The following is a 22,855-nucleotide window of genomic DNA, read 5'->3' on the forward strand; positions in this document are numbered from 1 at the left end:
CAGGAATGTGTGGTAGAAAGTTCACTATGGGTACAATGGGGTTGTGGGGGTGAACTTAAAAGGAACTGTATGGAAAGGATGGGACCAGCTATAAGGGTCCAGGTGAAATACGGTAAGATCTGATGCCAGGCAAAGGCAGTGGCCATGAAAAGAATTAAACAGGTGAGTCAATGATTAAAGAGAGAAGCTTGGAGGGACTTTCGATGTGTCAGACAAAGAGAGGGAAGAGTCCAGAATGAGGCCATGGTTTGGGGCATTGCATGCCTTGATATGACTGCCTATGATTATGAAGACAAGAAAGAATAGGGCAAATAGGAAGAAAATGAGGTCAGTTGGGGACATGATGAAAGTAAGATGCCTGCGAAACATCCAAAATAAAAGGTTTGGCAGATGCAGGTTATGTGAGACTGATGTTCTGGGGCTTCTCATGATGGCATCTTCCTCCTGTTTTGATAGCTCATGGCAATGCTCCAACGTTAGCTGCCCCTGGAAGAACTAACCCAGAGAATCCAAAACAGAAATTTACCCCCTTTGCAGTTGATATGTTTCCTTCTAGGACGCATCTGCCACCTTTGATAGAAGCCTGGGCTGTAGACAGGGACCAAGAAAGGACAGTAAGATTGTGTTGCATATAAACTGCGGTGCTTCTCAGGCCCACTGTCATACCCAGTTACTTCAGTCTCCCTGTTTCTACTGCATGTGGGAGAGCTTCAGGTATTGATCCAATGGGGTTGCCAACCATACTCTCAGTCACAGCACACCTTTGGGCTCTCCTGTATTCCCGTCTCCCTACCTCGTAACAGAATCCCTGCTGATGGACTCGAATGACTCAAGACCATTCAGGTCGGATTTGCATCTCCCAGAAACCCAGCTTTCCCTCTCCCCTTGTTTTCCTCCTCCACCTTGGCCTATCCCACTGCCCCAGATCAGTCAGCTTGTTTGGTCTTGGATTTCACTCACAACATGAAAGACCGTAGATATAGATTCTATTTAATAACAGATATAATTTTCCTCCTCCCATTTAAAGACTTTGCAGCCCATTTCATAAACTCAAAGGCAAAGTGACACAGTAGACAGATCTGTATTTGACTGCCAGTCCTATCACCCACTGGCAAGTCACATAAGCTGATAAATCTTCATTTCCTTGTCTGTAAAATGAGGCTAAAACACTTTCTTTCCAAGATTGCTATGAAAATTAAATGAGGAAGCATGTTAAAACGCCTGGCATGTGGTAGGTAGACAATAAACATTCTTCCCCATCCTGCCATATTTTTAATTGAAGTAGAGTTGATTTATAATACTGTTAGTTACATATGTACAACAAAGTGATTCAGTTTTATATATATATATATACACACAAAAACACACATATATATTTTTTGAGATTATTTTCCTGTATGGGTTACTATAATATATTGAATGTACTATACAGTAAATCCTTGCTGCTTACCTATTTTATGTATAGTGGTCTATATCTGTTAATCCCATACTTCTATTTTATTCCTCACCCTCCCTTTCCCTTTTGGTAACTATAAATTTGTTTTCTATGTCTGTTCATCTGTTTCTGTTTTATATATAGATTCATGTATTTTTTAGATTCCACAGATAAGTGACATCATGTGTGTCTTTCTCTGTCTGACTTCACTAAGTATAATAATCTCTAGGTCTATCCATGTTGCTACAAATGGCAATATTTCATTCTTTTTATGGCTGAGTAATATTCCATTGTGTGTGTGTGTGTGTGTGTTGGGTTGTTTCCATGTGCTTGGTATTGTAAATACTGCTGCTACAAATATTAGGGTTCATGTAACTTTTAAAATTAGAATTTTTGCCTTCTCTGGATTTATACCCAGGAGTGGGATGGCTAGATTATAGGGTAGCCCTATTTTTAGCTTTTTAAGGAACCTCCATACTGTTCTCCATAGTGACTATACCAATTTATATTCTCACCAACAGTGTAGGAGAGTTCCTTTTTCTCTATACCCTCTCCAGCGTTAATTTTAGGCTTTTTGATGATAGTCATTCTGACCAGTGTGAGGTAATATCTCATATCCCATAATATCTCATAATGAATTCTCCAGCCAAGAATACTGGAGGGGGTAGCCATTCCCTTCTCCAGAGGATCTTCCCAACCCAGGGATTGAAACCAGGTCTCCCACATTGCAAGCAGATTCTTTACTATCTGAGCCACCAAGGAAGCCCAAAATGTGAAGCATGACTCTAACCCAAGACTCTACTGTGAGAGTGTGTGCTAAGTCGCTTCAGTAGTGTCCAACTCTTTAAGACTCTATGGACTGTAGCCTGCTAGGCTTCTCTGTCCATGGGATTCTCCAGGCAAGAATAATGGAGTGGGGTGCCATTTCCTCCTCCAGGGGACTCTTCCCAACCAAGGGATTGAACCTGCATCTCTTATTTCTCCTGCATTGGTAGGCAGGTTCTTTATATATTTAGGTGCTCATATATTATGTTAATGAGTAACAGTCTCTTCTTATATAGACCTCTTTATCATTAGAAAATGTTCTTATTTTTCTTTAGGACCTTTGTTTTAAATTTTGTCTGATGTGAGTAGTGCTACTCCCACTTTCTCGTCATTTCTATTTGCATGAAGTATCATTTTCCATCCCCTCACTGTCAGTCTATGTTTCTTTCATTCTGAAGTTTCTTGTAGGCAGCATGTTATAGGTTCTTGTTTTTTTTTTCCAATCTGTCACTCTTTTGATTGGGGCAGTTAGTCCATTGACATTTAAATTGATTGTTGATAGGTATGTATTTATTGTGATTTTAAACTTTGTTTTCCAGTTGTTTTTTCACTTCTTTGTTCATTGCTTCTGTTTGTCTGTAGTTTAATGATTTTCTTCTATAGTATGCTTGAGTTCCTTTCTCTCTTTTGATTTTTGTGAACCTATTGTATGTTTTTGATCTGTGGTTACCGTGGAGTTCAAGTATGTTGTCCTATAACTATATCTACTTGCTATAAACTGATAGTAATACAAGTTCAAACATTCTAAAAGATGTACACTTTTATACTCCCCCCTTCCCCACATTTTGTGATTTTGATGTCTTATTTAACACTTTCATGATGCTTCTTTTCCTGTTAATTGGAACTATAGTCACTTCTAAAAAAATTTTTTGAGTGTTTTCTAATCTGTTTACTGGTTTATTTAAGTGATCTTCAATCCTTTTACACATCTGCCTTTCCTACTATGATTTTCCCTTATACAGTCTTGCTTCCTTTTCTATTTAGATAAGGCCTTCAAACATCTTATAGGGTAGGTTTAATATTGCTGAATTTTTAATTTTTGTCTGTCTTAATTTCTTCATTTGAAGTTATAATCTCACTTGTTAGTTCTAGGTTGTGGGGTTTTTTCCCTTTCAATTTCTGCAGAGAAATCAGCTGATAGCCTTACGGGGGCGGTTTCCCTTGTTTCCATTGTTTCTGACTCTTAAGGCTCATTCTCCAACAACTAGGGAGAAGACCCTGCCTCTGACCGCCACAAAGCAAAGAGAAGGCATGATTCCTTTCTTTGAAAAACTCTTTGTTTTTCTCTTGCTTCCTTTAGAATCCACTCTTTAACTTTTGCCATTTTAATTATGGTATGTCTTGGTGTGTGTCTGTTTGTGTTCAGCATTTTGGCAGAGTCTCTATCCTTTATGTACCTAGATACCTGTTTCCTTCTTTAGGTTTGGGAAGTTTTCAACCATAATTTCTTCAAATATATTTTCAATCCCCTTTTCTCCCTTTTCTTCTGGAGTCCCTTTTATGTGTAGTTTGGCACACTTTATATTATCCCAAAGATCTCTTTCTTTTTTTCACTCATCTTTCTGTTTGCTCCTCTGATTGGGTGATTTCCATTATTCTATCTTCCAGATCACTTATTCGTTCTTCTGTGTCATTTAGTATGCTACCCATGGTTTTTATCTCAGTAATTGAGTTGTCTAATTTCGACTGGCCAACCTGCATAGCTTCTAGTTCCTTGTTACACTGATCTGCATTTCTATCAAAAATATTTCCTCAATTCTTTAGCATTTTCATAACCTACTTTTTGAACTTGGGGTCTAGCAGACAGGTAAGGTCTGTTTTATTATTTGTGCTTTCAGGGGATTTCTCTTGTTCTTTTAATTAGGAGAAGTTCCTCTGATTTTTCATTTTACTTTTCTCTCTATGAATTTATAAGTAACATCTACCATGGTCTTGAAGGTGTGTTTTTATGTGGGAGCATCTCTGTGCAAAATGTGTGTGTGTCCAATATTTTTGTGGCAAGGACTGTCTTTTGTATGAATGCCATCCACATCTTTCCTCAGAGTCTTCTGTCCACTATCCCCTTGATAGGGGGTGTGATTGGTGTGGTGTCCAAAGCCTGTGTTGTATTAATATTTGAGGTTGGGCCTTCTCTTTGCTTTGTGGCTGTCAGAGGCAGGGTCTCCTCCCTAGTTGTTGGAGAATGAGCCTTAAGAGTCAGATTTGATCAGGTTCCATAGTCCTTGAGTGGGCAATCTGCCCTAAAGGCAGTGATTGCTGAAGCAAGTGAAACCCTTAAAGTCATAGTGAACCTATGGAGGACCTGTGTATACGTTCATGGCAATTCTCAAAAGCAGTCCAAATCACATCCCTTCCTCTTGTGTTCATCCCAGATAACAAGGCTGTAGTACAGAGTAGACTGGAGCTGGGGATCAGGGCATTGTGGCTGCAGGAATCAAGGTGGCTGTGCCTAGCTCTGTGGACCTGTGTGCCTGGCTCTCCCAGGACCTGTCTGCGCCAGATCTGGGGCTAAGCTGTAGTGTGGAGTGGGCAGAGCTGGGGCATTCCTGCAGGGAAACAAATCACCATGTACTCCTGCCCAGGACGTAACTGCCAAGATTCAGCATCTAACCGCTGCATGTTCCTATGGTCCCAGCTGGTGCACATGCTATGTCTGCAGAAGCTGAACTTGCAGCCACCATACCCACACTGACAATGGGCTCCACAACTCCACCTGGATCACATTCCAGGCCCTCAGTTGCCCTCTTTCATTTTCTCTCATCTCTTCTTCATAATGCATGCTATTTTTGTCCTTCTGCTTTCATATTTTCTAGGGTTTTATTTTCCTCATCCAGTTCTGCAGCCTCCCTTCTCTCCCTTTGGTAATTCCTCCCTGATTTCATACTCCCAGTACAGATAGTCCAGCAATGGAGAAACCCCCAGATTTCTAAACATGCACTAGTCATAATATCTTTGTTTTCTTCTCACATCTCTGATTTCTTTTAAAAATAAAGTCTCCATGAACAAAAAGTCTCTCTTTTTATTTCTGGGGCAAAGTGGCCATCAAGTGTGTACTTAGCAAGCTTTTCTAAATCACTGCTGATGTGTGTCTCAGTATATTACATACAAGTGAGATTCCCTTCCTCCATCAATTTTCTATGTTGCTCCTATTGTGCTCATACTGTTAAACAAAGGTACTCTGCTTATTATTACCTGTGTTCCTAACCCCAGCATCCTGAGATTCCATCTCTGTAACAAAAAGTTGCAGGTTTCTTGCTGTATTTATTAATACCAAGCCTGTGGCTATTCAGCTTACCTCACAAATTAAATTACGTTGATTCATAAGATCTCAGGTCTCCTAAGTTGTTAATGTTTCTTTAACCATGCTTGAAATGAAAGGAGATATTCTGTACGTTGTTTAATTAAAGCATTAAGGAAGTGGTAGTCTCCCCTACAGGTAAAACTCTCTGTAAATTCAGAGTATTTGGTTGCATCAAATGTACTTTCAGCTTCAATTACCAGGAACTTGACTAAAAGTGGCTTAAAACATTATCTCATATATTTGAAGTCCAGAGGTACAGCTCTGCTGCTGCTGCTGCTAAGTCGCTTCAGTCATGTCCGACTCTGTGCGACCCCATAGACTGCAGCCCACTAGGCTCCTCTGTCCCTGGGATTCTCCAGGCAAGAATACTGGAATGGGTTGCCATTTCCTTCTCCAATGCATGCATGCATGCTAAGTCACTTCAGTCTTGTCCGATTCTGTGTGACCCTATGGACGGCAGCCCACCAGGCTCCTCTGTCCACGGGATTCTCCAGGCAAGAATACTGGAGTGGGTTGCCATTTCCTTCTCCAAGGTATAGCTCATTTGTGGTTAATTCAACAGGTCAGCCTTGTCATTAAGGACCTAGGTGTTGGACATTACTTTCATCTGTTATCTCTAGCAAGTCCACAATCTATTCCTCATGGTTGCAAATGGTTGTAGCAAAGCTAGGCATCATTTACCAATATGTTTAGAAAAGAAAAGAGGCTTCCCTCCTGTATATTCCTTTTGATTAGGGAGAGTACCGTTCCTGGAGCACCCCAGCAGAACTCCACCAAGTTCCACTCTCCAGGACTGGGTCACATGCTCATGGGAACCAATCATTGGGAAGAGGTGTGGGCAGCATGCTTGCCTTAGACTTATCCTGCCTCGGAAAGATAATGACTCACCCCCAAGGGGAGGGGAGGGGCCCTTTGTGAACACAGAAATCTGTGGAGGCAACTGAACAAAACTTGGTATGTCATGAGCGTGACCAAACGGAGAGAAATGGTGGTTGGGGTTGCAGCCAACAGTGTCTTGCCACACTCATAGCAAATGCCGATAAGTACTATGGCCTGCGTAATAATGCAAACCAGGGCCGAAACAGGTTTGGGGCACAAAATTTAGGATGGCTTTCATTCTCGGTACCAACATGACCCTGAGAGTAGATGCCCTCTTAATTTTTGTGTCCCAGAAACTTTGCTGGTTTCACCCTAGTCCTGACACTAGCAGCGGACATGGCATAAGCTCAACAAATACATTTATTTAATTGTAAGGTATGTGAGGAATTCCGTTTTGGCTATAAATACCTCAACTGATTCCTGAAATTCCATCACTAATAGTTTATTTCTTTGAGTAAAGCCTTGTCTCCTCTCTGCGGTATATTTTTCTACATTCAAATGCAACTTAAGAGAGAGTTTATTACACTATCACATTCCTTCTTTGAAATAGAAGAGATGAGATTTAGAATCAAACCAGTAAGTTATTTGCACTCAATAGCTGCGTTAGACATGGGATGCTTGAGGCAACTTCTCTACATCTCGGTGAAAAAATGTAATACTGAGAGATGCTAAGCAAAAGCTGGAAAGAAATGTAGTACTTCAGCAGAGTGTTTTCAGAGCACCATGGTAATCTCCACAAATTTTGAGGATAGTATCAGTGGAAAGGGATGAAGTAGGAAAGTAAACAGCATGGTATTGTAAGCAGTTAGTTTTTACTGCAGTGCAAACCATCATACAGGGCTTCCCAGGTGCCTCAGTAGTAAAGAATCTGCCTGCAATGCAGGAGACCAGGGTTCAATCCCTGGGTTGGGAAGATCCCCTGGAGGAGGGCATGGCAACCCACTCCAGTATTCTTGCCTGGGAAATCCCATGGACAGAGGAGCCTAGTGGGCTACAGTCCACAGGGTCACAAAGAGTTGAACACAACTGAAGCGACTTAGCATGCACACAGATCCGCAAACCATCACACAACATGGAGACTTAAAACAGTAAACATTCACCATACTCCAGAATCTATGCATCAGAGCAGGAGGTTCTGCTGATTTGGGACAGATTCAGCTGGGACAGATTCCTCTTGGTTCATTCATGTGTGGTTTAGACAGGAGCTGCATGGTCTGGGATGTGTCTTTCCTCATCCAACAGGTGAGACCCCAGTTTCTCATTGGGTTTTTCCACTTTTCTATAAGAACATGAGAGCAAACTCCCAAGTGCATGTGCTTTTCGAGGCCCTGCTTGTGTCATTTTGCTCATGTGCCATTGATCAAAGAAAATCACACTGTCAAGCTGAGAAGCAGTGTTGGGGGAGGTGTTGGGACATAGCTAGAAAGGTATGTGGGTGGATATTCATGGCCATTTTTGCAGTACAACACAGGAGGGGTTCTTGTTTGGAAGCATCTGCAAAGTACCCACTGAAGGATCCCAGAAATTGTTTGGAGGCTTGCTAAAGATGTAGATAAACCAGAAAAAAAAAACACTATATAGAAAGTGTGCCATTAAGAGTAGCTGCTTCTAAAGGAAACAGAAAAGCTGCCATTAGAGCAAATGCTGGCAGTATCCATTTAAGTACTGCCTAGGGGAGGGGTCAGCAAGAAAATGCAAGCAGATCCTCTTGTTGCCTATATCAACACCTGTGGAGATGGAAGTATCAAGTTATTTGAATCATAACTATCTTTGCTCAACTTTCCTGCTCATAAAGCAAACTCCCTGTGCTTTAACTTCTTATATATTTGGCCCATAGAGAGACCAACACAGTAAAGACAATATGAACACTTGGTCTGCTGAATAGTTATGTAATTCTTCTTTGAACATTACTACATTAGCATTCTGGCTTATATACTTCAGTATCCTGTGAGATTTTAACAGAATCTAAGGCTTTGTTTCCAAAACAAATCACAGATCCTTTCCTATCACATTGTGATATGAAGTATTATTTATAAAATAGCATTTATGTTCATCACTACTTTACTAGATCCTGTTATTTACTGAGTTAGTGGTCATGTACGGATGTGAGAGTTGGATGGTGAAGAAAGCTGAGCGCCACAAAATTGATGCTTTTGAACTGTGGTGTTGGAGAAGACTCTTGAGAGTCCCTTGGACTGCAAGAAGATCCAACCAGTCCATCCTAAAGGAGATCAGTCCTGGGTGTTCATTGGAAGGACTGATGTTGAAGCTGAAACTCCAATACTTTGGCCACCTCATGTGAAGAGTTGACTCATTGGAAAAGACCCTGATGCTGGGTAGGATTGGGGGCGGGAGGAGAAGGGGATGACAGAGGATAAGATGGTTGGATGGCATCACCGACTCGATGGACATGGGTTTGGGTAGACTCCGGGAGTTGGTGATGGACAGAGAGGCCTGGCGTGCTGCAATTCATGGGGTTGCAGAGTCGGACACAACTGAGCGACTGAACTGAACTGAACAAAAAAGTATATATTACCATAGCACAAATTATTTATAATTTTATAACTGTATTTTAACATATTTTTTCATTATCAACAATGACTGGAAAGTGTATTTTATCTTAAGCCTTTAAACAACTATTCTGAAAAAGTGATCCTTAGGTTTCATAAAATTGCAAAGGTGAAAAGGGGCTTTAAAAAAGTTAATATCCCATGTTAACATGAGCCAGCTTCATCTGGTCTAATAAAATCAAAAGCACTGATAAATGTTATTAGATTTTCAGAGCCTAGAAGTGGATCCTAAACCAAGTGAAATCACCAGGGATATTCCACTCTGTGCTGTACTATGACATCTATGTCCTAGCATACTTAATAGTAAACTAGAAATGCTAAGGATAATTATTAAAGCAAGAGTGCTGGACTAGGCAATATCGAAAGACCATTTCAATCAAGCATCCCACAATTATATAAAACTCTGTCCTACTCAAGCCCTACACACTCATTCCATAACTAAATGGAGACACATATACAGCCTTCTAGAGTGGGATCACAAACAACCATCCGTGGGTCCACTGACTATTTTTGTCCTGCCTGTGAGTAAGAATGTTTTCTACATTTTTAGTGGTTGCAAAAGTCAAAGAAGAAAAGAAGAAGAAAATTTTGTTGCACTTCAGAAGTATATGAAATTCCAAATTCAACGCCAATACATTATGCTCTAGTGTGATACAACCACATCCATTCATTTACTTAATGTCTATGGCTGCTTTGGGGACTACACCGGCAGAGCTCACTAGATGTAACAGAGACCATATGGCTTGCAAAGCCTCAAATATTTACTACTTGGCCCTTTATCAAAAATTATCACCAAATCCCTGTTTTGGAGGAAGAAAATTGAGTATCTGATCCTTTGTTTCTCCATTCCCATTCATATCTCATACTTTTTTCTAAATTTTCCCAGATTAACCATATCTAAAATACCTTGTTCTCCTCCCTACCTCTACTGCTGTGTGGAGAGGTTTTAGTGTGTGTTCCACTTCACAAGTAGCATGTCAGGCAAATCATGCATACAATTCACATTTTAAATGAGTTAATTATTTAAGTGCTCAATCTTTTAGACCATCTATCTGCCAGCATTACAAGGAGGAAATGAATAAACATGAGGGCATTTCATACTCCTCCCTCTATCATTCATTAAAAATATTTCAGAGACTCATTAGTCAGGAGCTTAAGCAACCTCTATAGTAGGCTGATGCCAGACATTACTCTCCAAACTACATGAGGATCACACAAATGGAGGGAGTAAAATTCCTATTAGCTCAGTAGAAATTAACTGTGACTCAGCCTCTCATTGCCTTTCTCTAGCTCTTCAGGAAAATCTAATTCCATCTCTGTGATTTATTTAAATTGCTGGAAAAAATGGTTAAGCGAATAAAGCACTTGGATGCATAAAATGATGTGTCACTTGCATACCACAGAGTGCTTTCTGTTCTATCGTCAGGAAATGAAAAAGAGTAAGAAAAAATGGGCAGTCTTTAAAAGGATTTTAAATCAGACCACGGCATGCCCCAACTCTCTCATGACTCCTAAAAGCCTGTGGTGTACTCTCTCCCCTTTATGGTGTTAAGATGGCAAAAAGTATTCTTGTGCTTTAAATTCACTTTCCAAAACACGTTGTCACTTTTAAACAGCCACACTGGCAGTGCCTCTTGAGTAACTTGGACTGAAAGGCACACCATTATCTGCATCTTCTTCTCATCTGACTGTTGGTTCTCCCACTTGTCACACAAGGCACATATTGGAGCAGTGCTGTGGGCAGTGACTTAAGAAAAGTCCCTTGGGTCTAGAAGATTTTGGTGGCATTTGATGATAATTAGTGTTCATGACCTCTTGCAGTTTTTCTGGTCGCATTTTTTTATTGTGCTCCTTTGGGGGTTTACTAAAATGAGCACTGTTTTCAACAAAGGAGAAATCACTTGAGAGGGCTAATGAGGAAGGGGTTCATGCTTCCATTGTTTTTTTAACAAAATGCCACAGTCTGGTCAATTAAATAAGTGCCTTTTGAATGCTTCTAGTCTTCGCAGTTACTCTTAATGTTGCGAATCCCCTGAGTTCAGCCTGTGTGTGCCTAGCGCCAGTGTGGCATCTGTTAGCAAAGGTGCAACAGATTAATTTGTAGACTCCCGATAGCTGCTTCAAGTTCCAAGGGTTAAAAATGTATGCCTGGTGGGGAGAAATGTTTGTTTTGGCAGGGAGGGGAAAGGACGGTGGATTGGGGCCAATATGAACAGAAAAGCATAATGGAGCCTTGTGCTGCCACTTCTGCCTATCTTCTACAAAAGAAGTCTGCCTATCTTCTACAAAATGGTAGCAGTTGGCAGTGAAGTACTTCCAATGAAAGATAATGAGCTCTCTCATTAAAAAGTAATAGTTTGTAAAGCAAAATTTCAAAGCATAATTAATAAGCTTGTGAAAAGTGCCAGGAAAACAGTAGCCTAAATGTCAGTGTTGAGAGTTACACAAGTTTATATATGGCAAGAGATATTAGCTGGCAAGATTTGGAGGCTTACTCAAAACTTCAAGCTATTTTTTCTTTTGTGAAAGTATTTTGTATTTACACCTATGATTGACCATGTTCCCCTTGAGTTTATATTCTAGCACATTTTAATTAAAACTTAAAAAAAAAAAAACAAACCTAGATTGTCATGTAAGAGAGTTCAAAAAGGCTTCCTTTTGTGAGAGCCAATTACTATATGCCTGAGGGTAGAATGATATAATTTTCCAATCCAAAACTCTGAACATAGGGTTACTCAGTGGGATAGACTGTTTGAAATCAGGATTGTTCTAGAAAATCCAGGATGTTTGGTTACCGTAATGAAAAGTTAAATGTAATAGTCCAAGTTCCTTTATTCTTAGATAGCGTGGTAAACCATGGTAGGTGCCATGTTTGTCTGATTAATTGACAAGCATGCCTTCCTCATTTTCATTTGATAAATATTGCCTGATTGCCCATCCTCTAACCAAAAGAATGGCTGAGGATCAGTCATGGGAGCACAATACCATTTGGCCTCGTGATTCACTCACAGGTAGGTGAATAAGCAAATCCCAACAGAGTCCCTTCCTGGGTTTGCAGTGTGGAAACTGAGGGGAAAAGGTTGGTTCTCCTTTCTTTGAAGATGCTAAGCTGGCATCCTACAAGTCTGAGGGTACCAGCATAAGAAAACTGCAAAACAATACGAGATACTGAGGTTCACACACAGAGAGAGGAAAAGCTGAGTAGTAGAAGAGAGAGAGATCTGAAAATAACATTTGTGTCCTGGATCTGATCATACCTGGTTGCCATTTCCTTTTTATTTCTCTACCTGGTGGTGAATCAATAATGTCCACTGTTTTGCCTGGGTTGGTTTGAGTTGGGTTTCTGTCCCTTATAATCAATAGGTTAAGATATTCTCTCATAAAGAGTGCAAGATCTAGCTATAATGAGAAAGTTATTGAAATTGTATTTAATCAATTCCACAGCAACTGTATACAGAGAATGGCATAATGTGCACTTTCCTAGTTAAAATAAAAAGGATATTGAGCAGGAAGAAAGGGAAGATTAATGATAGCTATCTTCAGAATAGAAACACCATAGAATAATATTAGATACACAAACAACCTTACAAGTTTACAGAATTCATAGAAGATAAGTTTGAAACTATAAAACAGACAATAATTGATATAATAATTTTTCTGAATTTTCAGAATTTGGGGCTTTTGTAACTTTCTAGTGTTTACCATTTCAGTGCCCAATATACATTTCTCCATGTTGATTAAAAGGAAAATCTCTGAGAAGTTCCCTGTCAATATAGGATACATAAAAACTGAAGATACATAGTACATGAAAGCAAAGTAAGATCTAGGGCTGAGTAGCCAAAACTTAGAGAAAAAATCTTTTAAAATAATGATTTTAAGGTTGTGAAATCTTAAAATTTGTTATATATACATGTTGACAGCACATGCACTTCCTCAGCAGCATAAACCATAACTGAGCCTAGTTAGCAAGACAGATTAGTCAAAAAAGGGAAGCTGCCAGATGGCGCACATTGTTAATAACGCCCATCTGTGAATTACAAAGCTGATTTGCCGCTGCTTTGGGTGCTTCTTTTCTTGGGCAGCAAAGTTGCTAATAACAACTTTGTAGAGGTGCCTGGTTTCACAGGTAACTTTAGTTTATTCTCAGCTTGGAATTTTTTTTTTTTTAAGCAGATTCTTCTAGCCCCAAAGGATCTCATGCTGCACTGAAGGAGCAAACAGTGCCATCAATACTTGGGGTTATTGTGAATTTATCCCCTTCTTGAGTGTGTGGGTGAGTGAAAGTCGCTCAGTTGTGTCCGACTCTTTGCGACCCCCATGGACTATACAGTCCATGGAATTCTCCAGGCCAGAATACTGGAGTGGGTAGCCTTTCCCTTCTCCAGGGGATCTTCCTGACCCAGGAACTGAACCCAGGTCTCCCGCATTGCAGGTGGATTCTTTACCAGCTGAGCCACCAGAGAAGCCCAAGAATACTGGAGTGGGTAACCTATCCCTTCTCCAGCGGATCTTTCCGACCCAGGAATCGAACCAGGGTCTCCTGCATTGCAGGCGGATTCTTTACCAACTGAACTATCAGGAAACTGGAAAAATAAAAAAAGTCCTTAGACTTTTCACGATAAGCTGGATGAGGACATAGATATACAAAGACACTCAAATGAGCCAGTGCTCTAGAGAAAGGGATTTATGGATCCAGTCTGGAAGCACAGATAAAGGAAAGGCACAGGGTTTTCAATTTTGATAGAACCTAACTGTGCAATATGCAAGAAAAGGGAACCTTCAACACATCAACAGATTTCAGGGAGTCCTAGTCCAACTGGTAAGGTTGGGTGGAGGTGGTATATGGAGGTTATAAGCAACAGAGTTTGAATCTCCAGGTAGGTACATAGATAATTCAGGCTACCTTATTCTGCTATCACTAGACAGCTTAATTTTTCTGATACCTTACTTATTCTGATTTCATATTCAAAATGTAAATTTCCAACTCCAAAGCTGGTCAGGCTATATGGTAGAATTTTCTAATTATTTGAACCTCAAGTATATCTGTGCAGGTGATAGTGATTTCAATACTAATGAGTAGAGTGGTTATTGATTATTATTGTCTTTCCATGTATTATGTTAAGCACAACAAATGTGCTAATATTTGACTTTTTTTGATCTACAAAACAATACTCTCATAGCTTGGCTACATTAAGAAAATGAATTAATAACACAGATTATGAGGATGTTTGTCCACATGTTACTTATTTTGCAGGCTAATAAATCGGTACTCCCGTGTCTACCCTAGAATCATTTGCCTTTTATTTAGGATAAGACAGTAAAACTGCATAGAATCATGGAAAGTCAGAAATAGAAGGGACTAGATACAAATTAATCCAATTCTTGAATTTTACAAAGAAATAAACCAAAACCCCAACTGGCTAAGGGATTCATTTGGAGGTGCAGATTGTGTTAGTGATAGAAGTAGAACCTGAGCCTGGCTTCCACTAGAGCTGTCTTTCTGTCATACCATGCTGAATACACTATATATCAGAAAAACTGACCCTAAAATAAGGGAGACCAAAGTCTTGTTCTAGTTCTTTCTTCAAGCTTTAACTATTTATGCTTTTTATTTATATTTATATTATTAATTTATTTAACTATTATAAATACAGTAAAAGACACTATACTACTTACAAATATGTAATATTAAAGTTATAATTTTAAATATGTCTTTACTATAGCAAATTTGGAAAATGTATGTAAAATAATATGATCCATTTCTACCTACGGGAAGGTTCCCCTAGAAAGGGAAATGGCAACCCACTCCAGGATATTCTTGCCTGGAGAATTCCATGGGCAGAGGAGCTTGGCAGGCTCCAGGCCATGGGGTCGCAAAGGGTCGGACACAACTGAAGCGACTTAGCACACAGCACATTTCTACCTACACAGAAAAATCAATATTAATATCTGGTATATGTCTTTCCTGACTTTTATTAGGCATCCATTTGTGTGTTTTTCTCCCTCTTCAGTGCCCAAACAGGGCCTAGGAAAGAAGAGGCAGAATACACATGATTAAGGCAAAATCCAGACTTCCCTGGTGGCACAGTGGATACGAATGCACCTCCAAACGCAGGGGACACAGGTGGGACCCCAGGTCCAGGAAGATTCCACATGCTACAGGGCAACTAAGTTCAAGTGCCACAACTACTGAGCCTATGCTCTAGAGTCTGAGAGCCACAACTACTTGCCCCAGTGCTGGAGTTACTGAAACTCAGTGCTGCAACTACTGAAGCGCACACACCTATAGCCTGTGCTCTGCAACAAGAGAAGCCACCACAATGAGAAGCCTGCATACCACAAGGAAGCCCCTGCTAGACACAACTAGAGAAAGGTCATACAAAGCAACAAAGAGCCAGTGCAGCCGAAAGTAATTTTTTTTTTTTAAAAGATATTGAATCAGAGTAAAACCATTCCCTGCTTGTACTGACCAGTGGCCTTAGATAATTAATTAGCATCTTCCCCAGTCATGAGGTCAGAAAAGCTCCTACTTTATAACAAAATTATAAAGACTCATGATATTAATATAATATTTGGAAATGCTTAGAATAGTGCCTGGAATATTATAAGTGCTATATAAATCTGCGTGCATTCTCTCTCAAGCAGTTTTCTATGTTTGAGCACCTTCAGTAATTGCAAATACAAACCTCCCGAAGCAGCTAATTACCTTCTTATTCTTCTGATTCAGCCTATTTTCTTCCATGCATAGGTTTCAGGTCCATATTTTGAAAACTTAACTGAAAATGTAAACCTTGAATCCACAGAGATCATTAAATATTTGAATACACTTCTCATATGACATAAATTTGAAATACTCCAACATCTTGAATTTTCTTATCTGAATACTGACTTCATTTGCTTCTATTCTTTTAATAATTTGCTATTCAAAATACAATGTAATATCCTAACAATGGTCTGAGCAGAGCACACTATCACCTCCCTCACACCAGACAGAATTTTTCTGTTAATGCCCATTAGCTTTATTGGCTGCCACAACACCCTGCTGGTTCATTAAGTTTCCTGCTGAACACTTCCTCCCACCCCATTTGGTTATTTGTGCAGACACTCAACATCCTCTTCTCTATACTTATGTTCTTGTGTTTTTGGAGTTAGGTTCAAGACCTTATACAGTGCTAGTGACCATAGAAAGCAGTCTATTATACATTCTATTACAGCCATTTGCTTATTTCTAGATGGTCTTCCCAATTCTATTTTAATTTCATGTTTGTAAGAGGCATTGTTCAAAAAAAAAATGGATACGGTATATTTTATGTAGGGTACGTGCCATACACAATCAGCAAGGGATTTTTCAGCATTTTCTGTAGCAAAATTCTAAGCCAATTTTAAAGGATGCTGACTGTGGAAAACTGACAGAGGAAATAAGTCAACAAAAGAATTTAAAACACAAAGGACAATGGGAGTATTGAGCACAAAAATGGCAGTAAGGGGTGGTTCATATATTTGGGAAAATTAGACTGTCATTTTTAAGTACTCATTGGTTAGATTTTAAGCTTGCACCTGTTTCACAGACATAAGTTTTGTGTCTAAATCTCATGTAAACATATTAAACAATTAGAATATGTATCTAGATTCTCCACTGGGAGAATTACTTTAATTACATTTAATCCTATTTTGGACTGATAGAGAGGCATTGTAACAGCGAGACTGCGTGTGGAGAAACTTCAGGTCAGGGATCTTTTAATGTTCTTCCCTCCACTAGCATACAGGATCTTAATTCCCCAACTAGGTTTTGAACCCAGACCCTCAGCAGTGAAAGCACAGAGTTCTAACCACTAGGTTGACAGGGAATTTCAAGATATAACCATTTTTAAGATGAAATATTAGAGAAGCAAATCCAGGAAAACAATGGAAGTTATTGTAAGAGGTTACACTTACTTTTAAAGAGATGCACCTTTCTTTGAAGACCAGGCTTGGTGGAGAATTTGTGAAATGATAGAATATTCATCACATTTTAAAATCATGACTTCAGTATATCTCTTTCTTTTCTCAGGGTCATTCATTATCCCTGACCTACTTCTATCATCCAAACTTCCCTACCTTGTGTTCCATTGCATTGGGAACCAGTTAGCTGACTAGCTAGTTAATTAAAAACTTAAGAATTGTTATTACAGACAATCTATACATCTATCGTAGGGGACTCTGGGAAACTTTGTATAATCCCTGAAACTCAGAGTACCTGCATGCTTTTGCCTTGTGCCTTAAAAGGAACATTACAGAAAGTGGTTTGTGGTTGCCAAGTTTCCCAGGCACCACGTTCAGACACTGCAAGCAATTGCTTTATACTCTAAAGATTATACTACTCAAAACAGCACTGTAGTTAAAAATAAAAGCCTTTGTTCAAATCCTAACTCTTTCACTCACTGGAGGTATGACATAACCTCTCTGGACCTCCATTTTCTCATCTGTATGAGGGTATGGCTACCAACTCATTCATATAAGAATGAAATCATAGGCTTTCTCATACACGGAAGGCATTCAAGAAGTGTAGTGATGATTATATAAGCTCTCCACTACTGTGTAACAAATTACTTCAAGATGTAATAGCACAAAAACAACAAAAATCTTCTTTGTCTCATAGTTCCTATGGATCAAGAGTTTGGGAATAGCATAACGAGATGGTTATGGCGCAGGGTCTCTCATGGAAGTGTAGACAAAATGTTGCAGTCATCAAAAGGCTTGACTTGGGAGGAAGCATGCACTTCCTGGATGGTTTACTCACAGGCATGTTGACAGAAGTTCTCCCTTTCTTGCCATGTGGGCTTGTCCTCATACGCTGATACCTGGCTTTCCCCAAAGCAAATGATCCAAGAGAGAAAGACTAAAGCTGCTGTGTCTTTTGTAACATAGTCTCAGAAATTACACGTAATTATTTCCACAGTGTCCTATGGGTTGTCTATGTCATCCCTATTTAACATGGAAGAGGACTATAGAAGAGTGTGAATCCCAGGAGGAAAGGATCAGTAAGAGCCATCTTGGAGACTAGCTACCATGATGATGACGGTGGCAATGGTGGTGAGGGTGATGGTAATGATGGCATAGATCCCAGGAGATCAAGAGCTCACAAAGAAACCAGAGGAAGTGAGCAACACTCCATTAGCCTCAGAGTACAGAAGAAAGAAGTTGAATATTCAATGTGAAACTGATCATTTTAAGGAGAGTCAAGAAACTCCTGAGTGAACTATTCATTGGAAGGACTATGTAATTTACTAGTTCCCATGTTCATAAAATATATTCTAAGCTCTTTCAACAAATACTGAAATATTTGAAATAAATAGTGTTAGGAATTGTTCTATTAGTTTGATATATGACAGTGAACAAAACAAAGATCTTGCCTTTGGAGGTTCACGGTTCATATATCATTGATGCCTGGCTTGGAGAATTTTGAGCATTACTTTGCTAGCATGTGAGATGAATGCAATTGTGCGGTAGTATGAGCATTCTTTGGCATTGCCTTTCTTTGGGATTGGAATGAAAACTGACCTTTTGCAGTCCTGTGGCCACTGCTGAGTTTTCCAAATTTGCTGACATATTGAATGCAGCACCTTCACAGCATCATCTTTGAGGATTTGAAATAGCTCAACTGGAATTCCATCACCTCCACTAGCATTGTTCATAGTGATGCTTTCTAAGGCCCACTTGACTTCACTGGCTCTAGGTGAGTGATCACACCATCGTGATTATCTGGGTCGTGAAGATCTGTTTTGTATAGTTCTTTGAATATTCTTGCCACCTCTTCTTAATAGCTTCTGCTTCTGTTAGGTCCATACCATTTCTGCCCTTTACTGAGCCCATCTTTGCATGAAATGTTCCCTTGGTATCTCTAATTTTCTTGAAGATATCTCTAGTCTTTCTCATTCTATTATTTTCCTCTATTTCTTTGCATTGGTCACTGATGAAGGCTTTCTTATCTCTCCAGGTTATTCTTTGGTACTCTTCATTCAAATGGGTATATCTTTCTTTTTCTCCTTTGCTTTTCACATCTCTTCATTCACAGCTATTTGCAAGGCCTCCTCAGACAGTCATTTCGCTTTTTTTGCATTTCTTTTTCTTGGGGATGGTCTTGATCCCTGTCTCCTGTACAGTGTCATGTACCTCTGTCCATAGTTCTTCAGGCACTCTATCAGATCTAATCCCTTGAATCTATTTTTCACTTTCCCTGTATAATCATAGGGGATTTGATTTAGACCATACCTGAATGGTCTAGTGAATTTCCCTAGTTTCTTCAATTTAAGTCTGAATTTGGCAATAAGGAGTTCATAATCTGAGCCACAGTCAGCTCCTGGTCTTGTTTTTGCTGACTGCATAGAGCTTCTCCATCTTTGGCTGCAAAGAATATAATCAATCTGATTTTGGTATTGACCATCTGATGATGTCCATGTGTAGAGTCTTCTCTTGTGTTGTTGGAAGAGGGTGTTTGCTATGACCAGTGCATTCTCTTGGCAGAACTCTATTAGCCTTTGCCCTGCTACGTTCTGTACCCCAAAGCCAAATTTGCCTGTTACTCCAGGTGTTTCTTGACTTCCCACTTTTGCATTCCAGTCCCTTATAATGGAAAGGATATCTTTTTGGGGTTTTAGTTCTAGAAGGTCTTGTATGTCTTCATAGAACCATTCAACTTCAGCTTCTTCAGCATTACTGGTTGGCGCATAGACTTGGATTACTGTGATATTGAATGGTTTGCCTTGGAAATGAACAGAGATCATTCTGTCATTTTTGAGATTGCATCCAAGTCTGCATTTCAGACTCTTTTGTTGACTGTGATGGCTACTCCATTTCTTCTAAGGGATTCTTCCCCACAGTAGTAGATATAATGGTCATCTGAGTTAAATTCACCTATTCCAGTCCATTTTAGTTCACTGATTTCTAAAACGTCAACGTTCACTCTTGCCATCTCCTGTTTGACCACTTCCAATTTGCCTTTATTTATGGACCTAACATTCCAGGTTCCTATGCAATATTGCTCTTTACAGCATCGGACCTGGCTTCCATCACCAGTCACATCCACAACTGGGTGTTTGCCTTGTCTCCACTTCTTCAGTCGTTCTGGAGTTATTTCTCCACTGATCTCCAGTAGCATATTGGGCACCTGAGGAGTTCATTTTTCAGTGTCTTATCTTTTTGCCTTTTCATACTGTTCACGGGTTCTCAAGGCAAGAATACTGAAGTGGTTTGCCATTACCTTCTCCAGTGGACCACATTTTGTCAGAACTCTCCACCATGACCTGTTCATCTTGGGTGGCCCTTCATGGCTTGACTCATAGATTCATCAAGTAAGACAAGGCTGTCTTCCATGTGATCAGATTGGTTAGTTTTCTGTGATTGTTGTTTCCAGTCTGTCTGCCCTCTAGTGGAGAAGGATTACGATATGTAAAATAGATAGCAAGTGGAAATTTGACACAGGGAGAACAATCCAATGCTCTGTGACAACGTAGGGGGTGGGGTGGGTGGAAGATTTTAAGGGAATTCAGTAGGGAGAGGACATGTATATACCTCTGGCTGATTTATGCTGATGCATGGCAGAGGCCAATGTGATATTGTAAAGCAATTATCCTCCAATTTAAAAAAAAAAGGCTGGAAAAAATGAAAATAAAATTATGAAGAGAGATGCAATAAAAATTAATAAATTATGTGGTATGCTGAGAATAAGTGAGAAAAAGAAAAGGGCACAGTGTGGCGTAGGATTGTAATGTTCGTAAGGAGTAGGGGGCAAACTGTAAGTCTAAATCTTTGTTAAATGAATTAATGAACAAGTTATAGATCTACTTCTGGAGCCTCTGGTAGAAAGAACTTCAAGTTATATATACTGATGAAAAATACCTTAAAACACTAATTGAAAGCAGTAGCTTACAGGGTCTGGGAATGCTGGGCCTCAGAACACAAATGAGAGTAGCTGTTAAGCTGGACACATTAGGGATGGCACACAAAGGCCAACGTGCCAGACACTGTGTGTCTGTGGCTACCAGCAATCATCCAGGGGAGCCAGACCACTGTTACCGAAGTCCAGCCAAGAGAAAGGGTGAAGGACTGGGAAGAGTCTACCTGCTTAGAGGACTCCAACTTCTAGACCATGTAGTGACCTGTAAAGACAGCATTACCATCTCCATTTCATAGAAGATGAAACCAGCATTCAGAAGTCAAATGGCTTTACTAAACATCTGACTCATTTCAAAGATAGTGTTCTTTTATATTAGGGTAGCTCTTCTCCAAGATCTTCTTGGACATGTGTGTACATGTGATGGGAGATGAACAGCATTAGTAAAGGACCTGAATGAACAAAGACATCATTTGTGATTTGGAACATGGAACTCAAGAAGGAACCACAAACTTAAATTTTATGAGTACAATATGGCAGTGTCTGTGTTGATTTCCCTTTAACATCTTGAACAAGATTTCTTAAGCCTCATGAGGCACCATGCTAGACATGACTCAGAACTGCTGTCTTCTCCTGAAGGGTCTGGAAATATAATAGAAATGACAAGCAGCAAAACACAGAGATTACTCTGCACACATGGAACTTCAAGACTTCCCTTCATGTATACATGGAGGGTCACACTCCCTAGAACAACCCGAACTCAACATGGAAGCAGGAGCTGATATAAGGGAGAAAAACTTTTCCTCTACTCTTTTAAGATCCCTGGATGGGCTGAAAAGTAAAGTGATAAAGACAGATTAACATGAGAAAGCATATGAATTTATTTAATATATTTTACATGACATGGAAGCCTTCATAAGCAAGAGAAGACCTGAAGAAATTATTAACCTTGCAAATTTTATATTACGTTTCATAAAGGGCAGAAAATGATGGGGAAATGTCATAGGACAAAAGGGTAGGGGCTAAGAGTAGTAAACTGAGGGAAAGAGAAGCCTTCATCAGGTTCTTCTTTAAGTTCCTCAATAGATGAGGAGGCTTTCCTTAGAGGTTAGGCAGGGGACCTGTCACATGAGAGTGTGGTAAAGAAGATGGAGTCCTGAGACTCTTTCCTGCACCTTCTCTTTGTCAAGCTCCTTCACCTTAAAATACATGCCAAGGTGCCATATTTTGGGGTATCATGTTCTGAACCCCATCACCACAAATTTGGATCAAATGATACTCACTTAGCTCTTTTGACAAGTAATCAGAATAAAACTAGTCCTTAATACTCCATTGAAAAATTTCATATGCTATCATACTCATGATTATCAGTTAATAAAGGTAGACCATGTGATTCAGAATTCCTATTTGTGACAAGTAGTTTCACTGCTAAAATAGCATGCCATAATGGGGAAAGAGATAAAGAGAGCTTGAATATATTTCTAAGAAATTTCTAAAGATTAGTGATCCTTATATCAATTTTTCCACTTGTTAGAGGTAAAGATTACTGTTTGTAGCATTAATAGACAAGAGGGAGGACTTCCCTGGTAGTACAGTGGTTAAGAATCCAGCTGCCAATGCAGGGGACACAGGTTCGATCCCTGCTCCCGGAAGATTCCACATGCAGCAAGGCAACTAAGCCAGTGCGCCACAACTACTGAGTCAGCACTTTAGAGCCCATGTGCTGCAACTCGTGAAGCCCACGCACCCTGCAGCCTGTGTTCCACAACAAGAGAAGCCACCCCAAGGAAAAGCCCATGCACTGAAACTAGAGAAAGCCCCTTGCGTAGCAATGAAGACTCAGGAGAGTCAAAATAAAAAAATTAATCAATTAAATTTTTTAAAAAAGTCAAGAGGGAGAGACACAGCTAAAGAAATCATGCCCCTAGGAACAAAATAAATGACATTGAATACGCATAACAACATGGAGGGAC

The 22,855-nt window shown here is 39.7% G+C and overlaps 2 long non-coding RNA genes across 3 annotated transcripts in view; both read right to left on the reverse strand.

Moving 5' to 3' along the window:
• The window catches only part of LOC145528695 (uncharacterized), a 686,972-nt gene that overhangs the window by 662,020 nt on the left and 2,097 nt on the right, over positions 1-22,855 (reverse strand). The window lies entirely within an intron of this gene.
• Positions 5,025-8,535, reverse strand: LOC145528698 (uncharacterized). The gene is made up of 2 exons (XR_014070568.1): positions 7,443-8,535; positions 5,025-5,890 (listed from the first exon to the last, which is right to left on the reverse strand). It is a non-coding gene; the product is annotated as an uncharacterized LOC145528698 (long non-coding RNA).

This window comes from Giraffa tippelskirchi, chromosome 2, assembly GCF_054371585.1.
Source record: "Giraffa tippelskirchi isolate mGirTip1 chromosome 2, T2T-mGirTip1v1.2.pri, whole genome shotgun sequence".
Taxonomy (NCBI): domain Eukaryota; kingdom Metazoa; phylum Chordata; class Mammalia; order Artiodactyla; family Giraffidae; genus Giraffa; species Giraffa tippelskirchi.